Raw genomic sequence first — 15978 nt, forward strand, 5'->3', positions numbered from 1 at the left:
ATGTGACATTGCAAAATACTCAATTTACCCATTAATATTATTGACATTTTTTTCAAATATAAACTTATTTTTGATTCTTATTTTACTTTGACTCTTTATTTTCATTTATAATAATATATAATATATATTATCCTATTGTTCCTAGTGTTCCATGTGTATACTACATAAGATCTGTTGTATAATTATAAGTTTGAATGTTCTAAGTTTAATAATCCTGTGATAAACATTCTGTTACATTAAAATCACCAGAGGAAGGGTGATTGTTGTAAAATATTGTAAATATTGAAACATCTATTTCACATTAATTAATTTTTGCAGTACAAGTTTCTTTTCCCTTTGTTTTTTATTTCACCATACCACAGCAATTCGTTTTAGCCAAGTTACTAGAATATTAGTTCAGTAGAATCCTTATTGCTTAAAGCAATATAGTTTTAAATCTATATACATCACTTTGCCTTAATAAAATAGGTAATAAAAATTTCAGTATTATGAGAAACACATCTCATGTAGGCTATTTTTTAATGATTGTGCTTTATATACATAAACTGCACTTATAATAAAAACTAATAAACCTATCACTTAATTATTGATTACTTAATATATCAAGCAGAGTATATATGTTCATTTAAAATCACTACACTTCAAAATTTTGGAATGAATGAATTTAAGATATTAGAAAAAAAATCAAATTTACCCACTTAATTATGAAAATACATATTTTGTAAATACTTTTATAAATTTGCAATACCTTACTCATAATTGTAGAAAAGTGTTTTTTGATTAAAGTACAGGAAATAGATCAAAATATTTATCAAAGTGAAACAAGTGCAAAAAACCAATGTTTTATTTTCCTAGCAAAACAACCTTTAATTGCCCAAATGAAAACTGAAAACATTTCTTAACCCCTCTTCTGCACTATGATGATTCAACAATTGATCAGAATATATCTCAAATCTATATGACTTTAACTACTGACCATTCCACATTTCATCTACTCCAAAAATCACTTTAGTTCTAAAACAGATGTGGAGGACAAAAAGTAATGTGTACACTGGTGTTAATACTTTAACTGAAAATATATATCTGATACATACTCATCTCCTTGTACAGAATATCTTGATTCTTTATGTGCCTGCCTATGAAATTTGCATGTCACGTGCCTTTAGCTAATTTCCAATTAAAAATTATGTACTTAATGTCAACTGCACTTGTATATGGTGACATCATCATGTAATGACAGCCCTTGACCAATTAAAAGCAACACAACCTCTTTGGACAATAACTCTCCTTAATCTTCTTTCCACAAACATTTTTTTCTCAGCATTTCACAGGATGCGAGTTATGTTGAAAATTTAATTAAACTACTTTCTTTTTATAGTTTATAAGTAAATGTAGCAAAAGAAATGTAGTTAATAATCTATATTTTAATAGCATACAAGTATTAAGTTTTATTTTTAAAAGGCAACATTAAGAAAAAACGAATTTTCCCTAGTGTGATAACTAACATTTGCTATCTAGACATTCCCCTTATTCTATAATTTATTTTACTCCCTTTTAAGAAGTAATTTATGTAAATCACTTACTATAATATTATCATTATTCAGGCAAAGCACAATTTTCATAGTCTTCAATATTATTTAAATATAGAGCTATGAAAGAGACATTCAGATCTCCTCTTGTCATACCCACTTGTTGACATTCTCTCTTTCAGAAACTACCAATTCTCTCTCTAACTTTCAACAGTATAGAATTTATAACTAATATGGAACTAAAGTTTTCATCTATAAAATGATGTATTATGTTTTTTAAAGAGAACTGTCAATTTCACTTTTACTGCAAGCTTGATTCTCACAAGAAACATAGTGACAAGATTGCATGAAGTTTTAACCACTCTTTTGACACAGTTAGAAAGCCAGAAAAATTGTGAGTTATGAGACATTATCTACTTTTCACATATTCTATGTTGTCTGGTATTTTATTCAATTATATAGAAAAATTATTTAGTGAAGTACTAACATTAGTATTAAAAAAAGAAGACCAATTAAGTATTTCTTCTTGTTTTTCATGTGTATTCTTTATTTATTATTATAAAAGTAACTTAATGTTAATAGTAAACTTTTAAGTTAGTTAAGGTTAGATTAAGTAAAATAAATAATAATATAACAAAATTATTTTATAAGGAATGCTTGCATGCAATGGAATTTGCCAGTGTAACAAGATTTGCATGTTAAGTAAGTGATTTACAACTTATATTGGCACCAATAGTAGTTAGCCATAATTCAAGGATAATGCTCCAAAAACTGAACAAATTGGGAATCGAAGTTCTGCGTCATCCACCTTATTCCCCAGACCTTTCCCTTACAGATTTACATTTTTTCAAGCACTTTGACAACTTTATGAACAATAAATGCTTTCAAAACCAGGCAGCTGCAGAAGAAGCTTACAGGGAGTTCAATGACCATTGAAACTGATTTCTAAAGCAGGAGCATAAACAGCATCATTACATGTTGGCAAAAGTGTGTTGAAGCAGATGGTGCTTACCTTGATTAAAAAGCATGTTTTACAACACTGGTTTATACTTTTCAAATCTTTGCAGTTCAAAAATGACATTTATTCTGGATAACCTAATATATATATATTCACAGTCAAATCTTTCATTAAAAATACCTCATTCAAATGCTTCATTAAAAAGTCAAAATCTTTGTGTGTGAAAAACTGATAATGTTTACTAAAAGTCTGCCAAATTTTGTGAACACACACAAAATGTATTTAAGCTTATAGTATGGAAACTATAATGAGTAAAAAAATGGTTATGAGGATGGTTGATTTGATTAACTTCATTGAGAGAGAAAGCAAAGTACTCGTACTTGAACTAGCTACATTCTTAGATGAGACAAGAGAAAAAAAGTACACCAGAAGTGAGATGTTTGAAGGTGTATGGAGGTGAGTATCTGTTAGAAATACATTTAAAAGTTAAAAAAGTTAACTTCCAAGATGATAGCTCATCTATTCACACAGATTAGTCAGAATCTTACATTGAAATGTTAGAGACACCAGTAAAAAATATTAAACCTACATGAGCTTCATTCATAAAGATTTGAAGGGAAAGTCTGTGGTTAATGACCCATGATTTCAGAGGTTCCTTAGGAGTGCCTAGTTTGAAACTGCATCTCTTTTTGACCAGAGGTTAATCTTTGCCTGGAAGGAAATAGAGGGAAAGGGATGACTTAAAATAGAACAATCAACCAGACACACACACGAGTTTGGAAAGCCAAGATGTGTTGTGTGAATAGAGCTTGATTGGAATGTAGAAATGCATCACTTCTCAACTACAGCTTTTGCTGTAGGAGGAGGGCACATTAGCTGTTTGAGGGCTGTCCCACACTACACAGCATCCTACTTGAAGAAGTTTGAGACCCAAAGAAATGTTCACATACTCATAAAACACCCGCCAGCATGATCCTCTACTGGAAACAATGTAATTTGTGACAAAAAAAATCCTATTTTTAAGAGCTGGAAAACAGAAAGCGAGGAAACACTTCTCCAGTGCTGACTTTCTCCATGATAGTCTATGTAATGTTGAAGAAATTGCTTTAGCAGAAGACTGCTAAATACAGTCTGAATTTAGCAATTGAGTAAACTGTAATACCATGAGAATAACTTTGGTGGTCTTGTGGAACATTCCATCTCAATATTGGATACTGTTAGAGCCAAGACAAATGGAGTGATTGATTTCCATTACCCATAGCCCAATGTGAATTTTGAGAAGCATACCTTAGGAGGCAACACCAGCCAACTTGTGAGATCCAAAAACAAAAGGATACTGAAAAAAGCAAAATATATTCCCCCTTCTTAAAGGTGATTCATAGGAGAAAAGATACAAAAAAGAAAATAGCCAAGTAAAAGTAAATGGAGACAAACATGCAGATTTATCCACATGCCAACCCAAAGGATCTCATCCAAGAGATAAAATAATAAGCAAGAGTGAAACAGCTGATAAACTGGATGTGATGAAATGAGAAAAAATGATCCTTTTCCTCAATAGCCAAAGTCTTGGGAAGGAAGACCCAGTCCAAACAGAGGAAATCAATATTTTTCTAGTCAAAGCAAGAAGAGAATATGCATACAGAAAAAAGGTGAAACCAGTCCCAGCTGAAAGTATCAACTGACAGAGGGAAAGTCTTGTGTGAAAAGTGGCAAAAGCATTAATGAGAGACACCTCCTTCTACGTAAATCCAATGAAACACCTGAGGGTGGTGAGACTACTTTGTGGTTAGAACTTCAATCTGCCTCTATGCTTAGAACCCTGGCACATGACAAGCTGTAAAGCAAACTCAACAGGAATAAGCCCAAAATAAAAGGTCTAATGCATAGAAACAAAGATTTCTGACAGTATACAAAAAAATTTTCTGGAATTATCAGAGTGTGTAATGGCAAATAATCCATGAGATGATGAAGGAAATGGGAAAATGTTCAAGAAGAGGTGAGAAGTTCAAATATGCTAATGTGCAGTAAATGCTCTTCTGTGGTCCATATGCCTAAAGTCATGTAGTCATTCAAAGACCCCTCAACCCAACAAAGAAATATCTGTAAAGAGAAGGAGATATGGCTAAAAAGTGGCAAAAAGAGATGTCCACCATGGTGTTGTCATGGTCAAGCCATAAAAATATATTTTTAAAAAGAGGAAAAGGGAAGGGTACATGATTGAAGACAACTGATCGTGAGAAAGTTTCACCTTGTTCTGCAATTTCAACTGGAAGTGTCATGTGCTTACGTAGCTTGAGTGAATGTGCAATAAAAGGAAAGCCACTTTCTAAAAAGCAAAAGAACCTTGTGTGAAGTGGGGAGGAACAAAAGAAGCACAAATCTTGTGACAAGATATTCCACTGTTTATGAGAAAAGTGGAGAAAGCTGAGCCGAACTAAGATGGGAGGTGAAGGGCATGCCCATATTCACCACATAGAGGGTAAACATAATTTAAAAAATAGAAGAATGTAGGTGTGAGAAGGAGTCTTCAAGAAGGAGCAAGGAAAAGCCAATCATACATGTAATAATGGAGCCTAAGCCCCAGTCTATAAACAAGACAGTCAAATGCCCCCAGGATTTGAATTAAGATGTATGGAAAAGACACAATGCTAGAAGGACAAACAAAGAATTGGAATACCCAATCCTGATTGACAAAACAAATAAAATATCTGAAAGACATGGTAATCAGGATGAGAAAAATGTGTGAAACTTCATCCTTCATAATCTACAGTTCAGGTATAAAGAACTGCCAGAGACTGTGACTGTTTGGGAAAAAAACCTTTCATCCAGATCTAAGGGATAACAAGTAATGAGAAAGGAGAGATAATGGACTAATAACCCAATGCTAGTTTCAGGTTTCTTGGAGCCCCCCAAAAAATGAAAAGAAAACAAGGAATAAGGATAAATACCACCCCAATGGCATTCTAGGCCAAAAAATCTAAGAATACATCCTCAAGACAGTGAAGATAAAAGAGAACAGAGGAAGGGGTGAAGAAAAGTGAAATGACATGCTGTGAGAACCTAAAGAACCCATCTGCCCAAAAATGGAGACTAAAGGCTGGTAAGAAAGAGGACAGGGCAGATCCTGCAAGATAATCACTGACAAGATAAGCGAGGATTCTGAAATGAGAAGACAAAGTAAAAGAAGAAAATTTGGTTTTGGTTTGAATTTCACACAAAGCTACTTGAGGGCTGTCTGCACTAGCCATCCCTAATTTAGCAGTGTAAGACTAGGTCTTTAAGGAAATTTGCTGAACAGAATCTGGCATACATTTAAATACAATGTCTTACTAAATCATAGAATGTAACTGAAATATAACACTTTTTAGGTTGTTGAATAGCAAAGATTTTTGATTTAACAATGTATGATAAACATGTATGTAATATCCTATATCTACAAATTCTGTACTGTCATATAAAATAACTTTCCAGAATGAAAGTAATTTTGGAAACTGAGATATTTAATACATTACTGATATGTTTTCAGTTGTAAACAATGTCTTTAATTAAATGAAATAATTTCAAAATTATTTAAATGTATTGTGTATGCTTTCTGCTCACTTGTTATTGCAATAACTTGGCTCTGAAAAGACAAGTGATTCATAAAAATTACTGAGGACGAACCAATACTTCCAGGCCAGAAACCCTTGTAACGAAGCCTTATAAACTGGTCTACAACACTAATTAGTTACTACCACATAACTAAATTATCATTCTGCTCAAATTCAGAAATTTGTAATAAAAATAGTAATCATTGATGTACCAATGTACTCAAAGAAATAGAGTACATTAAAATGTAAATTGCATTTAAAGTTATGTAACCCCATCAGCTTGGATACAAGAAAGAAAACTTTTCTGGGAAGCTCTGATTTGTGAAACATGAAAAAATTAAACTGAAATTAGAATAAATTACTTAATGTCATGAAAATAATCAAGCAACTGAAAGCAATGTTTCCAATCACTGCAGCTATCCAATAATCAAAATATTACCTTTATGATTTGACATTATCGCTTTTGATTAATTTCAGTTTATTAGTGTTACAACTTACCAAAATAATCAAATAATAGAATTTAGTGTTTCTAATTATTACAGTTTCTCACTGTTTCAACTATCCATGTATTCAACATATTGCCACATAGTTGTTTATTGTTAAATACAAAGCTACATACAATGTCAGAATATTCTATATCTTGAATGTAATCAATTCACCCTATTACAACACGTTCATATACTGTCTACAATCTTCTAACCATCAAGTAACCGTGGTAGTATATATATACTAGGACTCTGAAAGTATTTAATGTATCTTTATGAAATTCAGTAAGCTTCCAGTAAACTTTAAGTCTATTGCAGACCAAAAATTAAACTTATGTATTGTTGTTATAACTCGGTCCATAATTATATGTTGCCAGAATTCTTCCTCTTCTGAGAGCAAAGTGACTTTCATGTTATGATTAAATTTAGCATTTTCTTAAATCAAAAATGTATTTCCATTAATATTTACCTCCTCTCACACTATAGCTATTATTCAACTGTTAAGATTTATTTTCCTTTTCTCATCTAATAATTAGTCTGATTTTGTTTTCAACTTCCTGATATCTGTCACTTGAAACTCTCCATCTACATCAATGCATCCTCTATCCTTTATATCAGTGGTGCACAAACTTTTTGAGTCAGGGGCCACAAACAGACTTCTCGTAACCGTTGGGGGCCACAAAAAAGTGAAGATTAAAATCATCCCACAGTTGTTTCACACAAGAAGGACATCACATTTAAGAACACACAAATAATGATTACATCAAAGAGTTTGCACATTATTCTAAGAAATGTTATGATACGTCAACTGTCACAAAGTCAGTATGATGGATGGTGCTGCATGTCATCTACGAGCTTAGAAATGTCCGACTTGATGTTTGACATTGAAAGACGCAATACTGCTTCCAGATGATCATCAGTAAGCTGATTGTGAGTGTTTTTGTTTAGTTTCATATGCGAGAAAGCCTGTTCGCAGCAGTACGTGCTGCCAAATATGCTGGTGTGGACAAGTGTGTTCTCTTTCAGATTAGCAAATGTATCAGGCAACGTTTTGTAGAAGCCAAACAAACTGTTTTCTCAGTAAATAGCATGCAGTTCATCAGATGCCTGGAGATCAGTAAGTTCGAGCTGATATTCTGCTGACAAGTCATCCACTGACACACTGAACGGATCAGCAAAAACTTTCATCAACAATCTGCATTGATCAAAGTCATGAAACTGTGAGTTGAAGGATTGAATCAAAGTATCTAGCTTCACAACATAAACTTGTGTGTCAATATCCTGCAGGCGTGACCTCTAAGCGTGTGAACTCTCTATGTTTGACTTTCCCGTTGGACATCGTGGGCCACTCGACGACTCGTTGAGGGCCGGACTTTGTGCACCACTGCTATATATAAATACTTCCTTCATATAATACTGCCATGCTTTCAGGATTGACCCAATCCACAATCTCTAACACCAGCTTGTAGTTGTGAGAAAAATTGTGTGTGAAAAGAAATACGCATTACTGGAAACGTATTTTCAAATTATGAAAATGCTAACTTCAAAACATACTTACCTTCTCTCACACTACAGGGAGAATTCCACGTTGATTTCACGGCCAGTGAGGACATTACGCATACAGAATGTGTCTGCATAGATTATGGGCATACAAAAAGGCAGAGATTGATAATCTAGTGGGGGAACTGCACTACACACAGAACAGTTATGATCTTCACCCAGATCCTAAACCATGCACTGTAGGTGGAATTTGATGGGATCCTTCATCACTAGTGGCCAGGCTCCAACTAGATCCCACTGTTTGGGGTTAGAGTTACAAGGCAATGGCCACTAAATCCCACATTTGTGGCTAGGGCATTTGGACTGCAAAATATATATATAAAAATATTTGTGAGTGGATCCAAACCTGTACCTATAGAGTGATGTGTTTTGAGATATCAGAATCATAAAGAGAAAGTAAGCAACACAGAAGTAGACAAACCCTCACCTCAACCAGAAGAAATCCAAAAGGCAATATCCCAAACATGGAATGACAGGTACCTATATGCCATACTCAACCAGAGGAAACAGAGCTCATATGGTCTGGAATTATGAACACTTATCCTCACCTCCCAACCATTTAGGCAAGGTAAATTCCACTTGCCCTCAGAATTAAGGGGAGATGTGAAAAAAACTGTTCTCAACCAAGTACTCAGGATGAGATTACTCTGTGTTCAGAATTATGAAGAAACAATGGACTCTCTTTCATGAACAATGTACTGAACCAATATTGTTCTAAAAGCTGGTTCTGTTCCCAATGGATATGGTCCCCAACTTAATCCTCTTCCTCAAGAGTGAAGAAAAGTGCTCAAACACTCTGGAGGAATAACCTTTGTCCATCCTCCTATCTGGAATGGTAAGGACTCCATAATTCCACTAACAGAATATGGTTATGGTAATATACACTGGGGAGACCTGAGGAACAACACTCTGCAAATTGACCCTGATTTATGCAATCCACTGTTTGGCAAGGATGGCCAGAATCCTCTTAAGCAGTTCAGCATAATACAGTAATGCCATATGGTCTCCCTCTATGTGGTCTTATGGAACCCAATTTCATCACAATTTCTGATGAGCCTTTTGCAGGATAGATAAAGCACATTGTGTTAGTGGTTGGTATTGCAGATTTGATTTGGTAAAAGAATACCTAACTGGTCAACACTCATCACAGAGTGGGATCCTGTGGAAATAAATGGTAAGGGACCTTGGAAAAGAAAGATGAGATGAGATGACAAAATGAAAATACTCTCTCCTTTTTATAATCTATTGGATGTAGTAAATATAGCCACAAGGGGTAGTAAAAAAAAAACCTTCAGAGAAAGATACTGTCAAATTATGCAAATAATGTGACATAAAAGTATTGAGGGAGATTCATATACTAGCCCACACAATGTCCTCCAACAAGCAATTCAATCGGGCCACTAAGGACGTGTAAATGCAATGAATGTGATGTGACTTGCAGATATCTCCTTGCCTGAAAGAATTAGCCAAGAATTAGCAATAGGGATCCATTTTGGTACCCACCCCATCAAAGTAACCAGATAACTGAGGGATAAGAATGAATAAAACATCATTGTCTAGCACCTCTAAAGGCAACATAACACTTCCAGGCCCTCACTGGACATAAACAATTGGGACTTGATTGTTCATAAATTCATTTTCCTGGCTGTCAGTGCCTTAGGTAAGAAGGACACATCTTGGTATAGAAGGATATAGGTAGAATAATAAAGCATCCTGTGCACATGCAGCATAAATAACTCTAAACAGTGACATCTACAGGCCAATGGCAACAAAAAATAAATCTTAAGGGAAAGGAGATATGATACATAGGCTAAGGGCTCACATAGATGTTGAGAAAGACCATGTAACAACACCTCTATATCCCAGTTAGGTAAATGAAACTGTTGTTTGGGACGAAAAACCAGAAATGACTTTGGGAGGCCACAGAGCACTAGGGACTCAAACAGCTAAAGGTAGCTGAAAAGGCCTCCTTATATAATGTGATTGTGAAAAATGCAAAACCTTTGTTGAAAAGCCAGGTCAAAAATTGAGCTACAGTTAGCACATCTGAATGAAGTGGATTAAACCTTCTTGTAATACACCACTGTGGATTCATATACCATTTCCATTGAAAAATGTCCATTATGGGAAAACAAAGAGACTGAGAAAGGTACATGGTAATCTTAGAATTAAAGCTTGGTGACATGCATGGCATTTTTGTTGTCCTTTGCAGATAGAGGGGTGTAATATGTCGAATCATGGCTGCCTCAACAGAAATGACCACAAAGGAAGTGGAAGAGGTGGGCACTCCAGAAGGTACCACAAAAGCAGAAAGCAGGGTTCAGGTGGCCAATTTGGTGCTACCAACAGAACATGACAAGGGGTTGAAAAAATTATTGCTAAAAATGTGAGTAACAGAGGGATCAGTTGAGTAGACATAGGTACAATCCAGTCCAGTCTTGATTGAAAACATCTATTGTCAATGCCCAAGGATGACATACTGGAGACCAAAATGCCAGTAGCAGAGAGTCCCAGAGAGTGGCAAGTGCATCTATCAGCAATGGCCCAAATCTAGAGCAAATACAACAGAAAAACCCTCAATGAAACATCCCTTCTGTTGCAAGAATCTGGTGATTGAGGCAAGACAACTGACGCATCACCAAATTCATCACTTCTGAAACATGGCAAGATAGAAGGATATGATGGGAGTGACCCCAATATAAGAGATCCAAGATTTGAAAAAAACATGGAAAGTATACTCCCTTAACAGGAAATGCAAGACACCACCATGGAATTGTTGGAATGAAGCATGACAACTTTGCCCCTTAATAATTTCAGTCCTTGGGACATCACCCTTTGAAGAGCAAGAAGTTCTAAAACATGGATGTGGATGAAAGCCTTGTTGTCTGTCCTATCTTTAGATCCTGGAATTTCTGAACAGTGATAAATGCACTCTTATCCCTGAAGTGAAATATCCAGAAAAAGGTGGATCTCTGGAGGAGGTTGTGGCAGAGAAGCACCTATCTTTGTACTGTTCTTATCTAACCACCATTCAAGATCAAAGATGTTTATCCTGAATAAGAGGACTGGGGAATCCATTGGATTGTTGTTCATGATCCACTGGTTGCATAGAGCCCACTGAAAGTATTGCATGTGTGCTTGTCCCAAAGGAAATGAGAGATTTTAGTGATGCCTGCATCTCAAATAGAAAAAGCACCATTGCACAGTTGAAAAAGGAGGTGTGCTTTAGTAAGAGTCAGACTTCTTGGTCCATAGTTCAGAGTCAGACAGGAGTCAGCTGAGCCCAACTAAGATAGTTATTGAAAAAGATACCCAGATGAATAATATATCATATTGGAGTGAGAATAAATTTCTCAGCTATGATACAAAATCCTGTTTTGGTTATTTCAGAAAGCAGAATCTGGGTGTGATGTTCTGCCAACTGACAAGATGGTGGAACCAGCAGCAGCCAGTCATTCATGTAGTGTGTACACACCCAGGGAATGAAGGTGATTAGAAGTTTGTACAATACAGCAGAATGTATACAGTGCAGATGCTAGTCTGAATAGTGGAGTCCTGAACTGCAGCACCCGACCCTTGTGCACAAAACACAGATAAAAACAGAGCGACTCTGGTATGAGAACATGCATATAAGGTTTGATGATGTTAAATTTTATCAACATACTCCTGGCAAAAAAATGCAAAAGCGGAGTGAGAAATGACTCCACTGTGAACTTTAAAGAGGGTTCAGGAATTGATTTAAACAAGAAAGATTGATAACCAGACACCAATCCCCCATCTTTTTGGGTACAACAAACACACTGGAGTATAGTCCTGGAAGAACTCTCTCAGCTGCTCCCTTAACAAACAAATCTCTGATAATTGTGGAACAAAGTTTCAAAATTCAAGGATCTGCAGGAGACAAAAACACTACAGGTTTAGGGGATAATGGTGGTGGTGATGTGGATTAAATAACTAATCCAGATGCAAGGACATGTAGTACCCATGAATCTGTGGTAAAGGTAATCCAAATATCCTGAAATTCTCAGAGCCAAGCCCCACAGACAATATTTACATTCCAAATGAGAGAAAGAAACCTCACATATATGGGCAGAATATATTTTTGGTACCAACAGACAGAAGAGCTGATACTGGGGGTCAGAAAAGCTGAACAGAGATGGAACTATGATCCTTTGTAAAATCAAAGAAAGTCAAAAAGTCAACAACGACAGGGATGAATGCACATGGGTGACATCAACCCCTGATTCTAGACACCTGGAATGCCTGCAAACGTCAATGACTGGAGAATGGGACCCTCTCATAACTCATGGAGGGTAGCAGCTGGCAGAAGAATGTTCTCCAATTATGCACCCCTACCTGACAAACCCTAAAAACTTACCAACAAAGAGACTAGGGAAGGAGCAGTTGCTGACAATGAACTAAGGTGGATGCTAATAATGGTCCAAACTCAAAATCAAATTTATGTGGCAATCACTGAGGGACTTCCAAAAAACAAACAGATGTAGGGATGATAAATATCTCAGAACAGTAGTTATGGTGAGATGAATCCTAGAAAAATGATATATTACGGTTAACCACAGACACCATTCTGGAACTCCATATTTCCATAAGTGAGTCTATTCTCTGAGTCTAAATGAACTTCCACCTGGCAATGGTAAGATAAAGCAACTGGCAGTAAATCTCCCAGCATAAACTGCAACATTGTGGGATGGAGAGAAAACTAAGGACTCACCCCGAGACCTTCCACTAGCAAGAAAAGTGCAGACACAAAAGCAAACAGGAAAAGAACCTAAACATCACACATTCAATTTGTCAACTGAAGAAAAGGAGCCAGGATCAGCTGATCCAAACTGGTCTCATGAGAAGCTGGCAGAAAAAATGAAAGGACTGGAAAATGCAATTCTAAATTTTCTCCAGAATGTCCAAGATCTCCAACAAGTGCAGCCGCATAGCACTCTGGAGAAACATCACTTGACCGAATGTATGTCTCTATCTCACTATGGATAAAGTCACAGACAGCCTCTGATTTTTGAGAAGTACTATATATCGAGGTGTGATAGGAAAGACCTGATTTGCTTCAATGCTGGGTACATTAATTCGTGCCATATATTGGTTTTTCAAATGAAAAGTTTTTTTTGTTTTCAAAGTATCTCAAATGGTTGTACTACAGAAAAACCCATTTTAGCAAACATTCTGTCGAGAAAAAGTGACAATATTATCTGAAGAAGGACAGTACCAGGATATTGGGTGCATTGATGTAGGTGGATTGTGTTATGAGACATATTTCCAAAGACAATTAAGTGGGAAATAAAAGACTGGAGCAAGCAAGAAAAAATCAGACCAATGCTTAGACTGGGAAAGGAAAATAAATCCTGACAGTCAAGTAACAAGTAGAGTATATGAGAGTTGTAAGCATGTTTTTGAAATTACTTTTCTTCATCTGAAATTTCCAAATTTCACTTGTGTAATCCCTAAACCTTCTAAATAATTATCAAATGTTTTTGTTCTTTCTAAGAAGATTGGATGGTTGGTTGGTTGATTTAGAGTTTCATGGCATGAAGCAGCTAGGCTATCTGAACCACTTTCTGAAAAGAATTTTATACTTTGTGTTATTTTCTATACCATTGCTATATGTGGGGTGGGTCAATTTGATATACCTGGTAACAACCATAAACAAATTAGAAAATAATTCTAACCCTCCCCCCTTTTTTTGGAATGACTGAAAATTTTAACAAAAAACCATAACAGTTTATCCTAAGTAGTTTAAAAATTACTATTGTTGTTTGTTATTAAGAACAAAACCACACAAACGGCTACCTATTCTCCATGTAGCATAAGTATTGAAACCCAGATTCTAACAGTACATGTCTGCAGACATACAACTGTCCCACTGGGGGGTCTTAAATCTTGTAACAGTATACATGTATTTACAGTCATGTGAAAAAGTTAGGACACCCTATGAAAGCCAGTGTATTTTTGTAACATTTTTGGATATATAGATATTTAATCTCAATTTTAACAATACTGAGAGATTATAGGAATATAACTGAACAATTAAAACTGAAAAAAAGACTTTTCAAGATCTTCTGTAAATGTAATTTACAAAAATGCATATTCTAATTGAGGAAAAAGTTAAGACACCCCCACATTTATTCCCACTTAAAACGGCTCAACTCACACACAGGTGTATCACACCAGGTGCACATGATTAGAAGATCATTACCCAGCATTTTGAATGAGGCTTGCCCAATTTAAACCTCAGACATTTAGTTTGGTGAGCTCCTGAATGTTGAAGTGAGAATGAACACCATGGTGAGAGCAAAATAGCTGTCTGAAACCTTCAGAAAGAAAATTGTAACAACTTATGAGCCTGGTAAGGGATTGGATTTAGAAAGATCCCAAAAGATTTTGAAATCAGCCATTCCACTGTCCGGAAAATAGTCAACAAGTGGAGGGCTTTCAAAACAACTCCCAACATGCCCAGGTCTGGTCATCCAAGCAAGTTCACCCAGAGAGCAGACTGCAAGATGCCAAAAGAGATCTCCAAATAACCTAACATGTCATCACAGGACCTACAGCAGGCTCTGGCTACAGTTGATGTGAAAGTGCATGCCTCTACAATCAGAAAAAGACTGCACAAGTGTAACTTGCATGGGAGGTGTGCAAGGAGAAAACCTTTGCTCTCTAAGAGAAACATCAAGGCCAGACTGAAGTTCACCAGAGAGAATGTAGACAAAGACCAGGACTTCTGTAATAATGTTCTTTGGATAAATGAGTCCAAAACTGAAATATTTGGACACCAGAACAGAGGACATGTTTGGCATAAACCAAATACAGAATTCCAGGAAAAGAACCTCATACCAACTGTGAAGCATGAAGGTGGAAGTGTCATAGTTTGGGGCTGCTTTGCTGCAGCAGGACCTGGACAGCTCACAATCATAGAATCCACCATGAATTCTACTGTGTATCAGAGAGTGCTTGAGGAACATGCGAGCCTATCTGTAAGAAAATTAAAGCTGAAACTGAACTGGACCCTGCAACATGACAATGACCCAAAACATACCAGTAAATCCACCAAGGACTGGCTGAAAACTAAGAAATGGAGAATCCTGGAATGACTGAGTCAAAGCCCAGATCTTAATCCCATTGAGATGCTGTGGGGTGACTTGAAATGGGCTGTATATGCAAGAAACCCCTCAAACAACTCACAGCTGAAAGAATTCTGCATTGAGGAATGGGGCAACCTTTCTTCAGACCGATGTCAGAGACTAGTAGATGGCTACCAGGAGCATCTCACTGCAGTTATTTCAGCCAAAGGGGGTAACACTAGCTATTAGGGGGTAGGGTGTCCTAACTTTTTCCTCAGTTAGAATATGCATTTTTGTAGAATTACATTTACAGAAGATCTTGAAAAGTCTTTTCTTCAATTTTAATTGTTTAGTTATATTCCTATAATCTCTCAGTATTGTTAAAATTGAGATTAAATATCTATACATCCAAAAATATTACACAAATACACAGGCTTTCATAGGGTGTCCTAACTTTTTCACATGACTGTATATCTAATTTTATTGTCTTTTGAACTGTATCTAACTAAACCCTGTCATACAAGTTGTAAATCACTCAGTGAGTGTGTTCATCATGTTACCCTATTGAATTACTTAACAGACATGCTACTCAAGATATCTCCTGAAATTTTTTTTTTATTTTTCATAATGTAATCTTCTCTAACTTAACAAGTTTCTAATTTTTATATTTTAGTTACTTCTATAGTAGTAAATAAAGAATACACATAAAAAACAAAAAATATAATACTTACCTGAGTTTTCTTTGCTTTTTTTTTTTTGCTATCAACT

The 15978-nt window shown here is 35.8% G+C and overlaps 1 protein-coding gene across 7 annotated transcripts in view; it reads right to left on the minus strand.

Annotated features, from left to right (window-relative positions):
• CycC (cyclin C) overlaps nucleotides 1-15978 on the minus strand; it is a 103215-nt gene that overhangs the window by 64898 nt on the left and 22339 nt on the right. The gene's annotated exons all lie outside the window — the stretch shown is intronic.

This window comes from Tachypleus tridentatus, chromosome 13, assembly GCF_004210375.1.
Source record: "Tachypleus tridentatus isolate NWPU-2018 chromosome 13, ASM421037v1, whole genome shotgun sequence".
Classification (NCBI taxonomy): domain Eukaryota; kingdom Metazoa; phylum Arthropoda; class Merostomata; order Xiphosura; family Limulidae; genus Tachypleus; species Tachypleus tridentatus.